Genomic DNA, 17,841 nt, shown 5'->3' on the forward strand with positions numbered 1-17,841 from the left:
TGAATATAAAGGAGATATCTTTTGCTGCCTGAAACCTGGCGTTTCTGAAATTCATCCAGTATATATAAATATATATCCACTCCAGGAACGTGTACCCAAGTTTGACTATTTCCTGGAAATGTGCACTCTACTGAGAAATCTGCTTAGGCTATTACTCCACTGTGGAAGATCCTCTTTCTCTGAGTGAGAGGCAAAAACGTGTTTCAAGTCATGGAGAAGGTCATCAGCATTTGTGTCGATAGTTCCTGGGAGCTTTGTACAGTGTACATGTGCTAATATGTTTGAAGCTAATTTGAATAACATCATTATGTTAATTAAAAATCAAACTTGTATTTGAGGTTAAATGAGAGAATTTTCTTTCCTGGCTTGGTTGAAAATTCTAAGCCACAAATGCTTCCTTTTACACACTCCATCTATTTCTTTTGCCAGTAACTCTTAATTACTATTACACTTTGTTAGTTCCTTGGCCTTCTGAAAAATTAAGTGCTTCTTGTGTAAGCAATTTCAGGCAGACCCAAAAGGATCTAATTATGATGAAAATTTAAGTCTGCCATATTTTCAGTGCGTTCTATGCATTTGGCAAACGCTTAGCCACTGTTGCAAAATAAATCAAATCTTAAGTATAATCCGTTTTCACTTTATTCTATTTTTAGTAATAAAATGAAATACAGGTGTATCTGGGGAGTTACAATTGTGACTTTTTAAACAGTACTATGTTCACCTCATTCTATAGTTATATTTTGAAATTTGTGATTATTGATTTGCTATTTTTTTAATATTTTTAATAACTTTAATATCCCCTAATATCCTGCACTTACCACTCAGTAAAGCACTGGCCAAATAAATCAGCTAGAGATAACTGGCCCAGTGTGCACATTCCCTGAGTAATAGAAGGGATCTGGGAGAAATTAAGCACATGTACTATGTTTTCTACACTTTGATGAATGGTCAAGGATAATTTTACCCTAATTTCTATCCCATGTCTGCTAATGTTCTTATGGTAGGCACAATTCTGGTATTAAAACTGGCATCCTAAAAGCTCAAGACAATTGGAATTCTGAACTCAGAGGATTTTGTAAATCCAGGAATACTCACACATAAGAGATAGATAAATGATAGATAGATAGATAGATAGATGAAAAATGATAGATGAAGAATGATAGAGGTAAATAGATAGATACCAAAGTTTTAAAACTCATTTATCTCCTGTGGGTTTAGGACTTGAGATATAAGAAATGGAAACCAGAAGGAAATAGCTTGTCACTGAGATTCACGTAGGTATAAAAGAAAACCAGGGAGGACCTTCAAGATGGCGGAGGAGTAAGACGTGGAGATCAACTTCCTCCCCACAGATACATCAGAAATACATCTACATGTGGAACAACTCCTGCAGAACACCTAACTGAATGCTGGCAGAAGACCTCAGACTTCCCAAAAGGCAAGAAACTCCCCATGTACCTGGGTAGGGCAAAACAAAAAAGGAAAAGCAGAGACAAAAGAATAGGAACGGAACCTGCACCTCTGGGAGGGAGCTGTGAAGGAGGAAAAGTTCCACACACTAGGAAGCCCCTTCGCGGACACAGATGTAGGTGGGCAGGAGGGAAGCTTCAGAGCCACGGAGGAGAGCACAGCCAAAGGGGTGCAGAGGGCAAAGCAGAGATTCCCTCACAGAGGATCAGGCCGACCAGCACTCACCAGCCTGAGAGGCTTGTCTCCTCAACTGCTGGGGCGGGTGGGGGCTGGGAGCTGAGGCTCATGCTTCAGAGGTCAGACACCAGGGAGGGGACAGGGGTTGGCTGTGTGAACACAGCCTGAAGGGGGCTAGTGCACCACAGCTAGCTGGGAGGGAGTCTGGGAAATAGTCTGGACCTGCCTAAGAGGCAAGAGACCATTGTTTCGGGGTGCATGAGGAGAGGGGATCAGAGCACCGCCTAAACAAGCTCCAGAGACGGGCACGAGCCTTTGCTATCAACACAGACACCAGAGACCGGCATGAAACGCTAAGGCTGCTGCTGCCGTCACCAAGAAGCCTGTGTGCGAGCACAGGTCACTATCCACACCTCCCCTCCTGGGAGCCTGTGTAGCCACCACTGCCAGGGTCCTGTGATCCAGGGAGAATTTCCCCAGGAGAGCACATGGTGTGCCTCAGGCTGCTACAATGTCACACTGGCCTCTACCACTGCAGACTCACCCCGTATTCTCTACCCCTCCCTCTCCCCAGCCTGAGTGAGCCAGAGCCCTCTAATCATCTGCAGCTTTAACCCCATCCTCTCTGGGTGGGGAACAGATGCCCTCAGGTGACCTACATGCAGAGGTGGGTCCAAATCCAAAGCTGAACCCCAGGAGCTGTGCGAACAACGAAGAGAAAGGGAAATCTCTCCCAGCAGCCTCAGTAGCAGCAGATTAAATCTCCACAATCAACTTGATGTACCCTGCATCTGTGAAATACCTGAATAGACAAAGAATCATTCCAAAATTGAGACGGGGGATTTTGGGAGCAACTGTAGACTTGGGGTTTGCTTTCTGCATCTAATTTGCTTCTGGTTTATGTTTATCTTAGTTTAGTATTTAGAGCTTATTATCATTGGTTGACTTGTTTATTGATTTGGTTGCTCTCTTCCTTTTTTTAATATATACATATTTTTTTGTTCCGTTACCTCTTTTTGTGAGTGTGTATGTATATGCTTCTTTGTATGATTTTGTCTGTATAGCTTTGCCTTTACCATTTATCCTAGGGTTCTGTCTGTCCATTTTTCTTTTTGTTTGTTTATTGGTATAGTTTTTAGTGCTTCGTATCATTGGTGGATTTGTTTATTGGTTGGGTTGCACTCTTCTTGCTTTCTTTCTTTTCTTAAATCACTTTTATTTTTAAATTTTTAATAATTTTTTTAATTTTAATAACTTTATTTTATTCTTTCTTTCTTTCTTTCTTTTTTCCCCTACCTTTTCTTCTAAGCCATGTGGCTGACAAGGTCTTGGTGCTCTGGCCAGGTGTCAGGAATGAGGCTCTTAGGAGGGAGAGCTGAGTTCAGGACATTGGTCCACCAGAGACCTCCTGACCCCACATAATATTAAATGGCAAAATCTCTCCCAGAGACCTCCATCTCAATGCTAAGACCCAGCTCACTCAACGACCAGCAAGCTCTAGTGCTGGACACCCAATGCCAAACAACTAGCAAGACAGGAACACAACTCCACCTATTTAAAAGAGAGGCTGCCTAAAATCATACTAAGTTCACAGGCACCCTAGAACACACCACCGGACTTGGTCCTTCCCACCAGAAAGACAAGATCCAGCTTCATCCACCAGAGCACAGGCACCAGTCCCCTCTACCAAGAAGCGTACACAACCTGCTGAAACAACCTTACTCTCTGGGGACACACACCAAAAACAATGGGAACTACAAACCTGCAGCCTGAGAAAAGGATACCCCAGACATACTGAGTTAAGCAAAATGAGAAGACAGAGAAATACACAGCAGATGAAGGAGCAAGGTAAAAACACACCAGACCAGACAAATGAAGAGGAAATAGGCAGTCTACCTGAAAAAGAATTCGGAATGATGATATACAAGATGGTCCAAAATCTTGGAAACAGAATGGAGAAAATACAAGAAATGTTTAACAAGGACCTAGAACAACTAAAGAGCAAACAAACAATGAAGAACAACACAATAAATGAAATTTAAAAATTTCTGGAAGGAATCAATAGCAGAATAACTGAGGCAGAAGAATGGATAAATGACCTGGAAGATAAGATAGTGGAAAGAACTACTGTAGAGCAGAATAAAGAAAAAAGAATGAAAAGAATTGAGGACAGTCTCACAGACTTCTTGGACAACATTAAGCACACCAACATTTGAATTATAGGGGTTCCAGGAAAAGAAAAAAAAAGAAAGGGACTGAGAAAATATTTGAAGAGATTATAGTTGAAAACAACCCTAATATGGGAAAGGAAAGTCAATCAAGTCCAGGAAGTGCAGAGAGTCCCAAAGAGGATAAATCCAGGAGAAACATGCCAAGACACATATTAATCAAACTATCAAAAATTAAATACAAAGAAAAAATATTAAAAGCAGCAAGGGAAAAGCAACAAATAACATACAAGGGAATCCCCATAAGGTTAACAGCTGATTTCTCAGCAGAAACTCTGCAAGCCAGAAGAGTGAGGCAGGACATATTTAAAGTGATGAAAGGGATAAAACTACAACCAAGATTACTCAACCCAGCAAGGATCTCATTCAGATTTCATGGAGAAATGAAAACCTTTACAGAGAAGCAAAAGCTAAGAGAATTCAGCACCACCAAACCAGCTTTACAACAAATAATAAAGGAACTTCTCTAGGCAGGAAACACCAGAGAAGGAAAAGACTTACAATAGCAAACCCAAAACAATTAAGAAAACAGTCATAGGAACATACATATCGATAATTACCTTAAATGTGAATGGATTGAATGCTCCCACCAAAAGACATAGACTGGCTGAATGGATATAAAAACACGACCTGTATATATGCTGTCTACAAGAGACGGACTTCAGACCTAGGGACATTTACAGACTGAAAGTGAGGGGATGGAAAAAGATATTCCATGCAAATGGAAAAGAAAGCTGGAGTAGCAATTCTCATATCAGACAAAATAGACTTTAAAACAAAGACTATTACAAGAGACAAAGAAGGACACTACATAATGATCAAGGGATCAATCCAAGAAGAAGATATAACAATTGTAATTATTTATGCACCCAACATAGGAGCACCTCAATACAAAAGGCAAACGTTAACAGCGATTAAAGGGGAAATCAACAGTTACAAAATCCTACTAGGGGACTTTAACACCCCACTTTCACCAATGGACAGATCATCCAAAATGAAAATAAATAAGGAAACACAAGCTTTAAATGATACATTAAACAAGACAGACTTAATTGATATTTATAGGGCATTACAACCAGAAACAACAGAATACACTTTCTTAAGTGCTCTTGGAACATTCTCCAGGATAAATCATATCCTGGGTCACAAATCAAGCCTTGGTAAATTTAAGAAAATTGAAATTGTATCAACTCTCCTTTCTGTCAACAACACTTTGAGATTAGATATCAATTACAGGAAAAAATCGGTAAAAAGTACAAACGCATGGGGGCTAAACAATATGCTACTAAATAACTAAGAAATCACTGAAGAAATCAAAGAGGAAATCGAAAAATACCTAGAAACAAATGATAATGAAAACACTATGACGCCAAACCTATGGGATGCAACAAAAGCAATTCTAAGAGGGAAGTTTATAACAATATAATCCTACCTCAAGAAACAAGAAACATCTCAAATAAACAACCTAACCTTACAACTAAAGCAATTAGAGAAAGAAGAACAAAAAACCCCAAAGTTAGCAGAAGGAAAGAAATCATAAAGATCAGATCAGAAATAAATGAAAAAGAAATGAAGGAAATGATAGCAAAGATCAATAAAATTAAAACCTGGTTCTTTGAGAAGATAAACAAAATTGGTAAACCACTAGTGAGACTCTTCAAGAAAAAAAAGAAGACTCAAATCAACAGAATTAGAAATGAAAAAGGAGAATAACTGTCACTGCAGAAATACAAAGAATCATCAGAGATTATTACAAGCAACTAGAGACCAATAAAATGGACAACCTGGAAGAAATGGAAATTCTTATAAAAACACAACTTGTGAGACTGAACCAGGAAGAATAGAAAATATAAACAGACCACTCACCAGCACTGAAATTGAAACTGTGATTAAAAATCTTCCAATAAACAAAAGCACAGGACCAGATGGCTTCACAGACAAATTCTATCAAACATTTAGAGAAGAGCTAACACCTATCCTTCTCAAACTCTTCCAAAATATAGCAGAGGGAGAAACATTCCCTAACTCATTCTATGAGGCCACCATCACACTGTATCACACCAGACAAAGATGTCACAAAAAAAAGAAGACTACAGGCCAATATCACTGATGAACATAGATGCAAAAATCCTCAACAAAATACTAGCATGAAGAACCCAACAGCACATTAAAAGGATCATACACCATGATCAAGTGGGGTTTATCGCAGGAATGCAAGAATTCTTCAATTTACACAAATAAATCAATGTGATAAACCATATTAACAAATTGAAGGAGAAAAACCATATGATCATCTCAATATATGAAGAAAAAGCTTGTGACTAAATTCAACACCCATTTATGATGAAAACCCTCCAGAAAGTAGGCAGTGAGGGAACTTACCTCAACATAATAAAGTCCGTATATGAGAAACCCACAGCCAACATCCTTCTTAATGGTGACAAATTGAAACTATTTCCACTGAGATAAGGAAAAAGACAAGGGTGCACACTCTCACCACTATTATTCAACATAATTTTGGAAGTTTTAGCTACAGCAATCAGAGAAGAAAAATAAATAAAAGGAATCCAAATCAGAAAAGAAGTAAAACTTCACTGTTTGCAGATGACATGATACTATACATAGAGAATCCTAAAGATGCTCCCAGAAAACTACTATCATTGCATTTGGTAGAGTACAGGATGCAAAATTAATGCACAGAAATCTCTTGTATTCCTATACATAAATGATGAAAAATCTGAAAGAGAAATTAAGGAAACACTCCCATTTACCATTGCAACAAAAAGAACAAAATACCTAGGAATAAACCTACATAAGGAGACAAAAGACCTGTATGCAGAAAACTGTAAGACGCTGCTGAAAGAAATTAAATATGATACAAACAGGTCCCCCTCCCTGGCCTCTTCCTATACCATGTTCTTGGATTGGAAGAATCAACATTGTGAAAATGACTGTACTACCCAAAGCAATGTACAGATTCAGTGCAATCCATATCAAACTACTGATGGCATTTTTCACAGAATTAGAACAAAAAATGTCACAATTTGTATGGAAACACAAAAGACCCCGAATAGCTAAAGCAATCTTGAGGAAGAAAAAGGGAGCTGGAGGAATTAGACTCCCTGACTTCAGACTGTACTACAAAGCTACAGTAATCAAGACAGTATGGTACTGGCACAAAAACAGAAATGTAGATCAATGGAACAGGATAGAAACCACAGAGATACACCCACACGCATATGGTTACCTTATCTTTGATAAAGGAGGCAAGAATACACAATGGAGAAAAGACAGTCTCTTCAATAATTGATGCTGGGAAAACTGGACAGCTACATGTAGAAGAATGAAAGTAGAACACTTCCTAACACCACACACAAAAACAAACTCAAAATGGATTAGAGACCTAAATGTAAGGCCAGACACTATGAAACTCTTAGAGGAAAACATAGGAAGAACACTCCATGACATCAATCACAGGAAGATCCTTCTTGACCCACCTCCTAAAGAAATGGAAATAAAAACAAAAATAAACAAATTGGACCTAATGAAACTTAAAATCTTTTGCACAGCAAAGGAAACCATAAACAAGATGAAAAGACAACCCTCAGAATGGAAGAAAATAGTTGCCAACGAAGCAACTGACAAGGATTGATCTACAAAATATACAAGCAGCTCACACAGCACAATATCAAAAACAGAAAACCCAATCCAAAAATGGGTAGAAGACCTAAATAGACATTTCTCCAAAGAAGATATACAGGTTGCCAGCAAACACATGAAAGGATGCTCAACATCACTAATCATTAGAGAAATGCAAATCAAAACTACAATGAGGTATAACCTCACACCGGTCGGCCATCATAAAAATTCTACAAACAATAAATTCTGTAGAGGGTGTGGAGAAAAGCATACACTTGCACTGTTGTTGGGAATGTTAATTTGTACAGCCACTCTGGATAACAGTATGGAGGTTTCTTAAATAACTAAAAATAGAACTATCGTATGACCCCACAATCCTGCTACTGGGCATATACACTGAGAAAACCATAATTCAAAAAGAGTCATATACCACAATGTTCATTGTAGCTCTATTTACAATAGGAAGGACTTGGAAACAACCTAAGTGTCCATCAAGAGATGAATGCATAAAAATGATGTGGCACATATATACAATGGAATATTACTCGGCCATAAAAAGAGATGAAATTGAATTATATGTAGTGAGGTGAATGGACCTAGAGACTGTCATACAGAGTGAAGTAAGTCAGAAAGAGAAAAACAAATACCATATGCTAACACATATATATGGAATCTAAAAAAAAAAAAAAAACCTTCTGAAGAACTTAGAGGTAGGACAGAAATAAAGATGAAGACATAGAGAATGGACTTGAGGACCTCAGGAGGGGGAAGGGTAAGATGGGATGAAGTAAGAGAGTGGCATAGACATATATACACTACCAAATGTAAAGTAGATAGTTAGTGGGAAGCAGCCACATAGCAGAGGGGAGGTAAGCTCGGTGCTCTGTGTCCACCTATAGGTTTGGGATAGGGAGAGTGGGAGGGAGACGCAAGAGGGAAGAGATATGGGGATATATGTATATGTACAGCTGATTCACTTTGTTATACAGCAGAAACTAGCAAAACATTGTAAAGTAATCATACTCCAATAAAGATGATAAAAAGAAAACCAAACTGATACTCCAGAAAGTGGCCTACCTTTTAAAAAAAGTTAATGAAAACAGATTATCCATTAATTGTGGTAAATTTCCAAGAGTTTTGTAAAGTATAGGCTGATTGACTATGTATAGTTTTCAGGTAAAAGAAAAAAAATAATACTGAGATTTCTGGTACCTTACTGTATTGTTAAAATTAAATGCAAAATGGAGATCAGACTTGAGAATTCCCTGAGCACACAAAACCATGTAAGCCACATAAACAAAACTAAATCTAGCTTATATCTTTAAGAAAAATTTAACTTAGAATATGGCTCTGATAATCATAAAAGAAACATGTCATTTTCCTAAAGTGGTATAAGATAATCAGTTTTAACCAATCCTCTGCCATCTGGAAACCCAATTATAATAACCAGTCACTGTAAAGTTTAAACAACTTCCTCTTTTTCACATTATCAGCCATCCTGTAAGTCATGCCTCTGAGCTTCCTACCCATTTTGAGTTTAAAAGCTCCCAGTTTGTGATGTTATATGCACAATAAACTCTTACTAAATATTATTTTACTGCTCTGGTTTTATTTTTTACTATTTCTGGATTTTTGACAGTATTAGTATATGTTTCCAGGCTCTGAAAAAAACTAGTTCTCAATGTATTTCCTTTATATTTGCTGCTTTTTAATCTATGACAACAATAATAAAAAATAGTAAATAACATTTTTGAAATGTATATGTCACACATGACACTTTTATGTATTATTTTAATAAAACTATAAAAATACCCTCAGATTATAGGTCAGTGGTAAAATATAAAATACAACAGTTTTGAGTTTCACTTCTTGAATGTTGGAATACACTTACGATTGTTAGCAAAATATAAGTTCTTAACGTATTTTTTGTTTCTTTCCTTGAGACTATACATTTTCTTCATGCTCTTGTTTCAGCAGTACTGGTACATATGGGTTCCCATCTATGTTTTTGAAGATAATGACAAGAACGAGATTTTCTGAAGTGAAGTCAACTTTCCATACACATCACCCGAAGTGATTATTATGCTGGCAACCATGCAGCACAGCAAAAGGAAAGGGGTTGGCAGTCCTACAATCTGGATTTTGATACTTAATCCATGAAAGTGTGATCCTGGAGAATTTATTTTTCTAAAACTCCATCTCCTCATCTGTAAAATGAGAATCATCATCTATTTTTATACTTTTTTGTGGGAATTAATTAATCCAATGCCTATTTTGATTGGATTGGAGTTAGTGCTTGACAAACGACCACTGACGTCCTCAGAGATGGTCTTATCAAGGGGGCACTTGCCATGTCAGGCTCAGATCAGCATTGCTACAAAGTGTAGCTCTTGTTCCTCCATTTGTATTTCTTGATCCATTTTTAGTGTTTGTCTTTTCATTTTTTTAATTACAAAATAACAAAGGAATGCATTTTCATAAAGCATTTAAGGAGCATTAAATTATGGAAAAATCTCAGAAATTATCCATTATTTCATACTTGCTCTGACAGGCTGTTGCATTTCACTCCACAAACTTGACAGTTTAGTGTATATTTTTTTGCAGAATTCTTTTCCTATTCCACTTACATATATGTGTATATATATATATATATATATATATATTTACATTTACATACACATATACACACTTTCTGATTTGATGTTTAACCATAAATAAAATTATATCATATGGATTTCCTTTAAGTAAATTAAAGACTCTGTGTTAGACCGTATATACCAACCTACTTAAGTATATTACATTTTTGCCATTTTAATTCTTCAATTTATTTAACCTAGAGAAAAACAAAAAGAGTTTACCCACTTTTCCCTCTCCCCCCTTCCCTCCACATCTGGCAACCACCAATCTGTTCTCTGTATATACGAGCTTTGTTTATAAAAAATTATTTATTTATGTTTAGATTCGACATATAAGAGAGATCATCTGGTATTTGTCTTTCTCTGTTTAAATTATTTTATTCAGCATAATGTCCTCAAGGTCCATCCATGTTGTCACAAATGACAAGATTTCATTTGTTTTTGTGGCTGAATAACTTTACATTATATATGTATATATACAACCATTTCTTTATCCATTTCTCCAACGATAACTAGGTTGTTTCCATATCATGGCTATTGAAAATAATGTTGCAAGGAACATGGGGTGCATAAATCTTTTTGAGTTATTGTTTTTATTTTCTTCAGATAAATACCCAGAAGTGTAATTGTTGGAACATATGATAGTTCCCTTTTTAAGTTTTTGAAGAACCTCCATACTCTTTTCTATAGTAGCTATACCAATTTATATTCCCACCAACAGTGCACAAGGGAAAAATATCTATTCAGATCTTCTGCCCATCGTTTGGGCCTTTTGCTATTGAGTTGTATGAGTTCTTTATATATTTTGATATTAGTCCCTTATCAGATACATGATTTACAAATATTTTCTTTCATTTAGTAGGTTGCCTTTTCATTTTGTTGATGGCTTCCTTTGTTGTACAGAAGCTTTTTAGCTTGATATAGTCCCACTTGTTTATTTTTGCTTTTGTTGCTTTTGTTTTTGGTGTCAGACCCAAAAAATCATCACCAAGGCTTATGTAGAGAGCTAACCACCTATGTTTCTTCTAGGAGTTTCATGTTTTTGGGTCTTACGTTCAAGTCTTTAATCCATTTTGAGTTAAATATTTTGCATGGTGTAAGAGAGTGGTTCGGTTTCATTATTTTGCGTGTGGCTGTCCAGGTTTTCCCAACACCATTTTTTGAAGAGACTATCCTTGCCACATTGTATATCCTTGACTCCTTTGTCACAAATTAACTGACCATATATGCATGGGTTTATTTCTGGGCTCTTTATTCTGTTCCTTTGATCTATGAGTCTGTTTTTATGCTAGTACCATATTGTTTTAATTACTGTAGCTTTGTAATATAATTTGAAAACAGGAGGTGTGATGCTTCCAGCTTTGTGCTTCTTCCTCAAGATTGCTTTGGCTAATTGTGGTCTTTCATAGTTCCATACAAATTTTAAGGTCGCTTGTTCTATTTCTGTGAAAAATTCCACTGGAATTTTGATAGGGATTGCATTGATTCTGTAGATTGCTTTGGGTAGTATGGACATTTTAACAATATTAATTCTTCCAATTCATAAATATGGAATATTTTTCCATTTATTTGTATATTCTTCAGTTTCTTTCATTAACATCTTATAGGTTTCAATATACAGGTTTTTTACTTTCTTGGTGAAATTTATTTCTAAGTATTTTATTCTTTTGATGCAATTGTAAATGAGATTGTTTTCTTCATTTCTCTTTCTGAGAGCTTACTATTATTTTATAGAAATGCATGGACTTTTTGTACTGATTTGCATTCTGAAATTTTACTGAACTGTTTATTAGTTCTAACAGTTTCTAGAGGGAGACTTTGGGGTTTTCCATATACAATATCATGTCATCTGCAAATAGTAACAGTGTTACTTCTTCCTTTCCAATTGGAATGCCTTTTATTTCTTTTTCTTGCCCAATTGCTCTGTCTAGGTCTTCAAACACTATATTGAATAAAAGTGACTGAGTAAGCACCCTTATCTTCTTCCTGATCTTAATGACTGTATTCTTCCAGCCTTCATTATTACTAATTTGGAATCAGGAATGGCTGTTAAATTTATCAAGCTTTTGTGGCATGTTTTCCAATTTTTATGTCTTCAGATAGTTTAAGTATTCCATAGTATAAATAAACCATTATTAATTCAACTATTCCCACATTTAATTATTTGGTTATTTCTAATTTTTCAGTGTTAAAAGCAATGCTGAAATGAACACTCTGGTGAATGGTATCTTTGAATCTGTATATGAGTATTTCTGTAGGATGACTTTGTAGTTTCATAAGGGTAGAATTCCTGAGAAAAAGTGATATGTACATTTTCTGTCTTGATAATGTCATGTCAAATAACAGGTCTTCAAAAAGATTGTAAAGTTTAGGTTCCTTTAACAGTTTATGAATGTGTTTGGGGCTTTGTCTTTCCAAAAAAGGATCTTTTTTTTCCCTTCACTATGTAAACAGAAAATTCATTCTTATTTCATTCTAATAATTTTTACTTTTAATATTTTCCATCTATTTTTGATGAATCAAATATATTTTTGCATGCAATGTGAGAGAGAAACCTAACTTTACTATTTTACCAAGATAGCCAATATCTCAACACTATTTAATGAGTAATCATCTTTACCACTGATTCAAAATGCTACCTTTAGAATAAAATAGTTTCACATTTATACAAATGATATATGTCTATATATCTATACCTGTGTCAACACCATGCTGTTTTAATTACTATAGTTTCTGGTATATTTTTATAAATATCTGCTAAAACAAGTTCTCTATTATTTTTAATTATTTTTCTTTAATTATGTTACTTCTTACAGATGAACTTAGGAATCAAGTTGTGAAGTTATATAAAGATTTGGAATTTTTATTGAGATTTTTATTAGACTTACACATTAATTTGGGAAAAATTAAGCATTTAACATTATTGAGTCATTTAATTTGGGAACATAAATGGTTCTTCACTTATTCTGATCTTCATTCCTCTACTTTAATAAAGATTAATGATTTTCTATACATACCTCCTGAACATTTTTGCCAGTTTTAATCCAATATTTTATATAGTTTTATTGTGCTCATTTGGCCAACTTACTGAGCTCTATTTTTTTTATTAATTTTTAAAAAGTTTTTTCTCTTGAATTTTTCAAGATAATTTTCTTCAAATAATGTCAGTTTTGTATCATCCTTTCAAATAGTCTTTATTGTTTTTTCCCTGTACTTATTGAATCTTAGTGCAAAGTTGAACAGTAGTGAGGATAGCTTTTGCCTTATTTTAACCATGATATTTTAACATTATAATGATGTTTGCTATAGGTTTATTTCAGATACGCTTTATCAATCTAAGGAAGTTTTCTTCCAGTCTTTGTTATTACTAATTTAGAATCATGAATGGCTGTTAAATTTACCAAAATTTGTGTCTTGTTTTCCAATTTTTATTTTTCCAGATGTTTTAATCTAGTGATTATTATCTACTGTTGAAACATATTTTATATTTATGATTAAACCTTACTTGAATGGGACATATTAGTCTCATGATATAACTGCTAGCTTCCCTTTAATAATGTTTTATTTAAGAATTTAGTGTATATGTAAATAATGAATGAACGTATTAATCACAAATGGTTTTGTTAGACCTTTAGAAAATTTACTATTTTTTATGCATGGATTTAACTTCCATAGATATTACCTATATTTAATATCTTACAAAATTTCCTGAAAGGCATCCAGAACTGGTGCTTATTTAGAAATAAGTGTTTGGCTATCTTTTCAATTTATTTTATATATACTAGTCTCTTCATCCCTTTTCTAACAAAATTTTGGGAACATATAGGTTTTTAAAAATTATCCATTCCCTCCCAATTTTCAAATATATTCATATAATCTCTCCATATAGTATAATCTTATTTTAAAATATCGTTCATAGTGGTAACTATGCACCTTTTCTCACTTTCAGTGTTGTTGTTGGTGTGTGTGTGTGTGTGTGTTTGTCTTGTTATTTTCTTGATTAAACATGTGACATTTGGTTCTGATTTACATCAAAATATAAGTTTCTCCACTTGCATTTGTTGTCTTTGGCTGCTGTAACAAATTAGCACACACTGCGTAACTTAAAACAACAAAAATTATTCTCTCACAGTTTTGGAGGCCAGAAGTCTGAAATCAAAGTATCAACAGATCTGGGCTGCCTTCAGAGCCTTAGAGAAGAGTCTGGTCCTTGCTTCTTCCCTCTCCAGGTGTGGCTGCATCAGCCCAATCTCTGCCTCACATCGTGGCACTGCCTCTCCCCTGCTGCCTCTTAACTTCCTTTCCTCCTTCTTATACAGATACATGTGATTGCATTTAGGTTCCACCCAGATAATCCAGGATAAGCTTCTCCCCCAAATCCTTCATTTAATCACACTCTTTTTTGCCTGATAAAGTAATATTAAGAGGTTCCACGGATTAGGACATGGACGTATTTTGGAGGCCACCATTCAGCCCACCACACCTCCCTACATTCCACTTCCCATTTTTAGGCACCTATAAATTTTTCCACATTGTTATGGAAGTTAAGATTTTCATTCTGTTCTGAAGCCAAACTTAAGTTTTCCATCTCTTAGCTGTGTGCTGATTCTAGAAGGTAAATGCTGAAATTAAAAATAGCATTTACACTATTATGTCTAGATATGTATTGGCTAGACACGATATTGGGTCTAGATAAGTATTGTTCACTGCAACGTCCAGTGTGTGCTAGTTACCTTCTCTGCCTAATGCACCACCCCTCTGCCAATTGAAAGATTTTTCCTAGTGTTTGGCAAAAAGGAATTCTATTTTCTTCTTTTGGTTAATTCCATATTTTACTTTCTTACATAGGCTGTTAAATTTTCTTTTCCTCTAGGGTTTTTCATTGCTTTCTTCCTGTTGGTTGATACAAGACATTATATTTTCTTCACTGTGCCTCCAAAGTTATCCAGAGCTTTGATTATTTTCTCTCTCTCTCTTTTTTTTTTTCTAAAGTCCATTCAGTTCTTCTTCCTTAAGATCTTCTTACAGGTCACTGACTTCTTGCCTATTACTTTCTCCTATTTTTATACTCCAAATACTTTTCTCTTCCAAATGTTGTCATCATTTTCTGAATATTTCCTTAAATATTCAGAAATGTAACGTATAGGAGGTGATTTTACACAGCCCTTGATTGTTTTAAAATGTCTTCATATGGCCCTCACAATTAATTGATACTTTGCCCAAGGCATAGAACTCTGCACTTATGATCATTTACCTTGAAGGTACCTAAGCACCTTGAAGATGATTTTGTTGGTTGTGGTTTTGAAGGTGTTTTTTGCATCCTAACAGTGCTTCTCAGGATGCTGATGGAAGACTGATCCGTGTTCCTTTAAAGGTGACCTTTCTCTGTTCTCTCTCTTCCTCTGGAAGGTTTTAGGGTCATTTCTTTTTATCCAAATTATAAAATTCCATAATGCAATTCTACTTGGCACCTGGAGAGGTATTTTCATTTAAAAACTTGTTTACTTCTATGTTGATTTGATGTTTTCAGTTGACTTCAGCTTATTATTATTGTCATTGCTATTAATGAAAATAAATTCACCAAAAGGATATTGGGTAGGTACCACAGTCTTTATTTCTGCAATTGGTCAAAAGGCTATAGCTGATATTTATGCTTTCTTCCTGCACTAATTGTTTCATGATCCATTTGCCTTAAAAAAAATCTCTCAGGTTGTCTGTTCTTTATCTGGAGAGATGACCCAATCCTTTATTTTTTAAGGGATCTGAGCCCTTCATGCTCCCAGTTGGGTGGGTTTGCCATACTCTTCCATTAACTTTTACCACTGGTCATGAATTCATTAGATTCTCTTCTGTAGAGGGGACATTTTGTTTGTTTTTGAGTCAATCTGAATCAAACCATTGAAATAATAATTCTTAAGTATTGCTTTCAACTTCTCTCCAGGCTTTCAGGTATCCAACAACAAACTTTAATCCTTCCGTCTTTCCATCAAATTATAAACAAAGAATTACCCAAACACACATGTTCTTTATATTTCCTGCTTTTCTCAAACCATCTACATATGATGGTAATCTAGCTTCTCCTTCTGCACGTTTGAAAATATTCTTTTCTCAAAAAAAAAAAAAAAAGAAAATATTCTTTTCTCTTGAGTTTCATTCTTCTTTCTTTCCTTCAGTTCTATCTTTCCTTTTTTTTAAACTCTGGAGTGTAGGGTTAAGGGGGTGTTTGGGACTCCTTTCAGAAAACCATGCATTATTATCTCTGCCTTATTCTCTTCCTTTTCATGACACTTCCCTCATTACTTAATTCCCAGATTTTTTTACCTTCCTTCACCACATTATTTCTGCTGTTGTCATGTGTATCAACTCTTGGGCTTTTAAGCTTCTTGAGAACATCTACCATATTTCATTTATACAGAATCTCCTTATAGGACCAAGTTCTGACTGCACACAGGAAAAATTAGGTAAATATTATTCACACATTTAATGACATTCATCCAACAAATACTTACAGAATACTTCCCATAGGACAGACATAGCTTTAAGAGCTGGGGATGCAGAATTGCACAGAAGGCCCCTGTCCTCCTGGGGCTTATATTCAAATGCTTCATTACAGGACATGCTATTCTATGTAAATTTGGGTTGAATTTATTTAATGTGATTAAACTCAAACTTGTTGAGCACCTAGTCCATGCACACTAATGTGTTAATCTCTCCGTGGGGAGAAAACGATGAAAACATAAAGACATAGGCCCAGGCCCTAAAGGCATTGACCAGTTAATGAAGCACAACACTGTATAGAGATACAAGTAACCTGAAGGAGGACTTTATGGGTCAGAGGCTAATGCTCTGCAGGACTATAGTGAAGTTTTCACAGGAGAGTTGACCTTGAGGTGGAAGGGATTTGGGTGGGTAGAGCTAAGGCATTGAATCGAGAGTGATCAAAGCTGTGATACTGTCCTCGGCTCATGGGATCCTGGTTTTCATCTCAGAGTTACTATGAATCCCCCCTTGTTCACCACCTGGAACGGCATACTGACCTCAAGGAATGGTCAGTTCTAATGGTTACCAAGGCCAGGAACTTAACTGTCCCTGTTCCAACTGTGATCTACCAGATCTATATGCAGCTCCTGTGTAGCTCTGGTCATACAAAGAGTCTTCTCTGGGACATTTAATTTTAATTCACTGTCTGCAAAATATTTCTTTTATTCAGTGTATTTTATTTATGTCCCATTTAAGTTCTCTTTGCATACTCTTGCCGAATTCTTTCTTCCAAAGTATGCTACCTGTCTTTCCAGGGTCATTTTTGAAACCACAAGCCCCTCTTGCTATAGGTTTTCTTTTAAATAATTCACGAAGCCATTAGAGTCATAACCTAGAAAGGAATTTTTCTTTCTTTATAAAAGTCTGTCTGAGCCCCTTACAAACCTAACGAGCAAATAAAATCCTGGATCTGAGTTGTTTTAAGAGTTTACAGGCATATTTTTGGCTAAGGTTCAAGGTTCTCTTTAAATATTTCACCGTAAAGTCTCCTGACTGCCTCTCTTTGTGGAACTGAAATGGCGTGTTGGGAAAATATGTATTTTCATTTAAAATAAAAAATGGTCACACAGTGCAAACTTTTTGTCCCAAGAAGCTTGTATTACAAGCTCACAGCTCAAGCTTCTTTTGAAGTTTTAATTCCTTTGCTTATA

At 35.6% G+C, this 17,841-nt stretch overlaps 1 long non-coding RNA gene across 6 annotated transcripts in view; it reads left to right on the forward strand.

Annotated features, from left to right (window-relative positions):
- LOC109547513 (uncharacterized) overlaps positions 1–17,841 on the forward strand; it is a 268,139-nt gene that overhangs the window by 34,635 nt on the left and 215,663 nt on the right. Inside the window, exon 3 of one of the 6 annotated variants that reach the window (XR_012329813.1) lies at positions 1,219–10,150. The exons of the other annotated variants lie outside the window; for them this stretch is intronic. This is a non-coding gene — a long non-coding RNA (uncharacterized lncRNA). Of the gene's footprint in view, positions 1–1,218; positions 10,151–17,841 lie in introns of those variants that run through there. 6 annotated transcript variants of the gene reach the window in all.

Source organism: Tursiops truncatus, chromosome 1, assembly GCF_011762595.2.
Source record: "Tursiops truncatus isolate mTurTru1 chromosome 1, mTurTru1.mat.Y, whole genome shotgun sequence".
NCBI lineage: Eukaryota > Metazoa > Chordata > Mammalia > Artiodactyla > Delphinidae > Tursiops > Tursiops truncatus.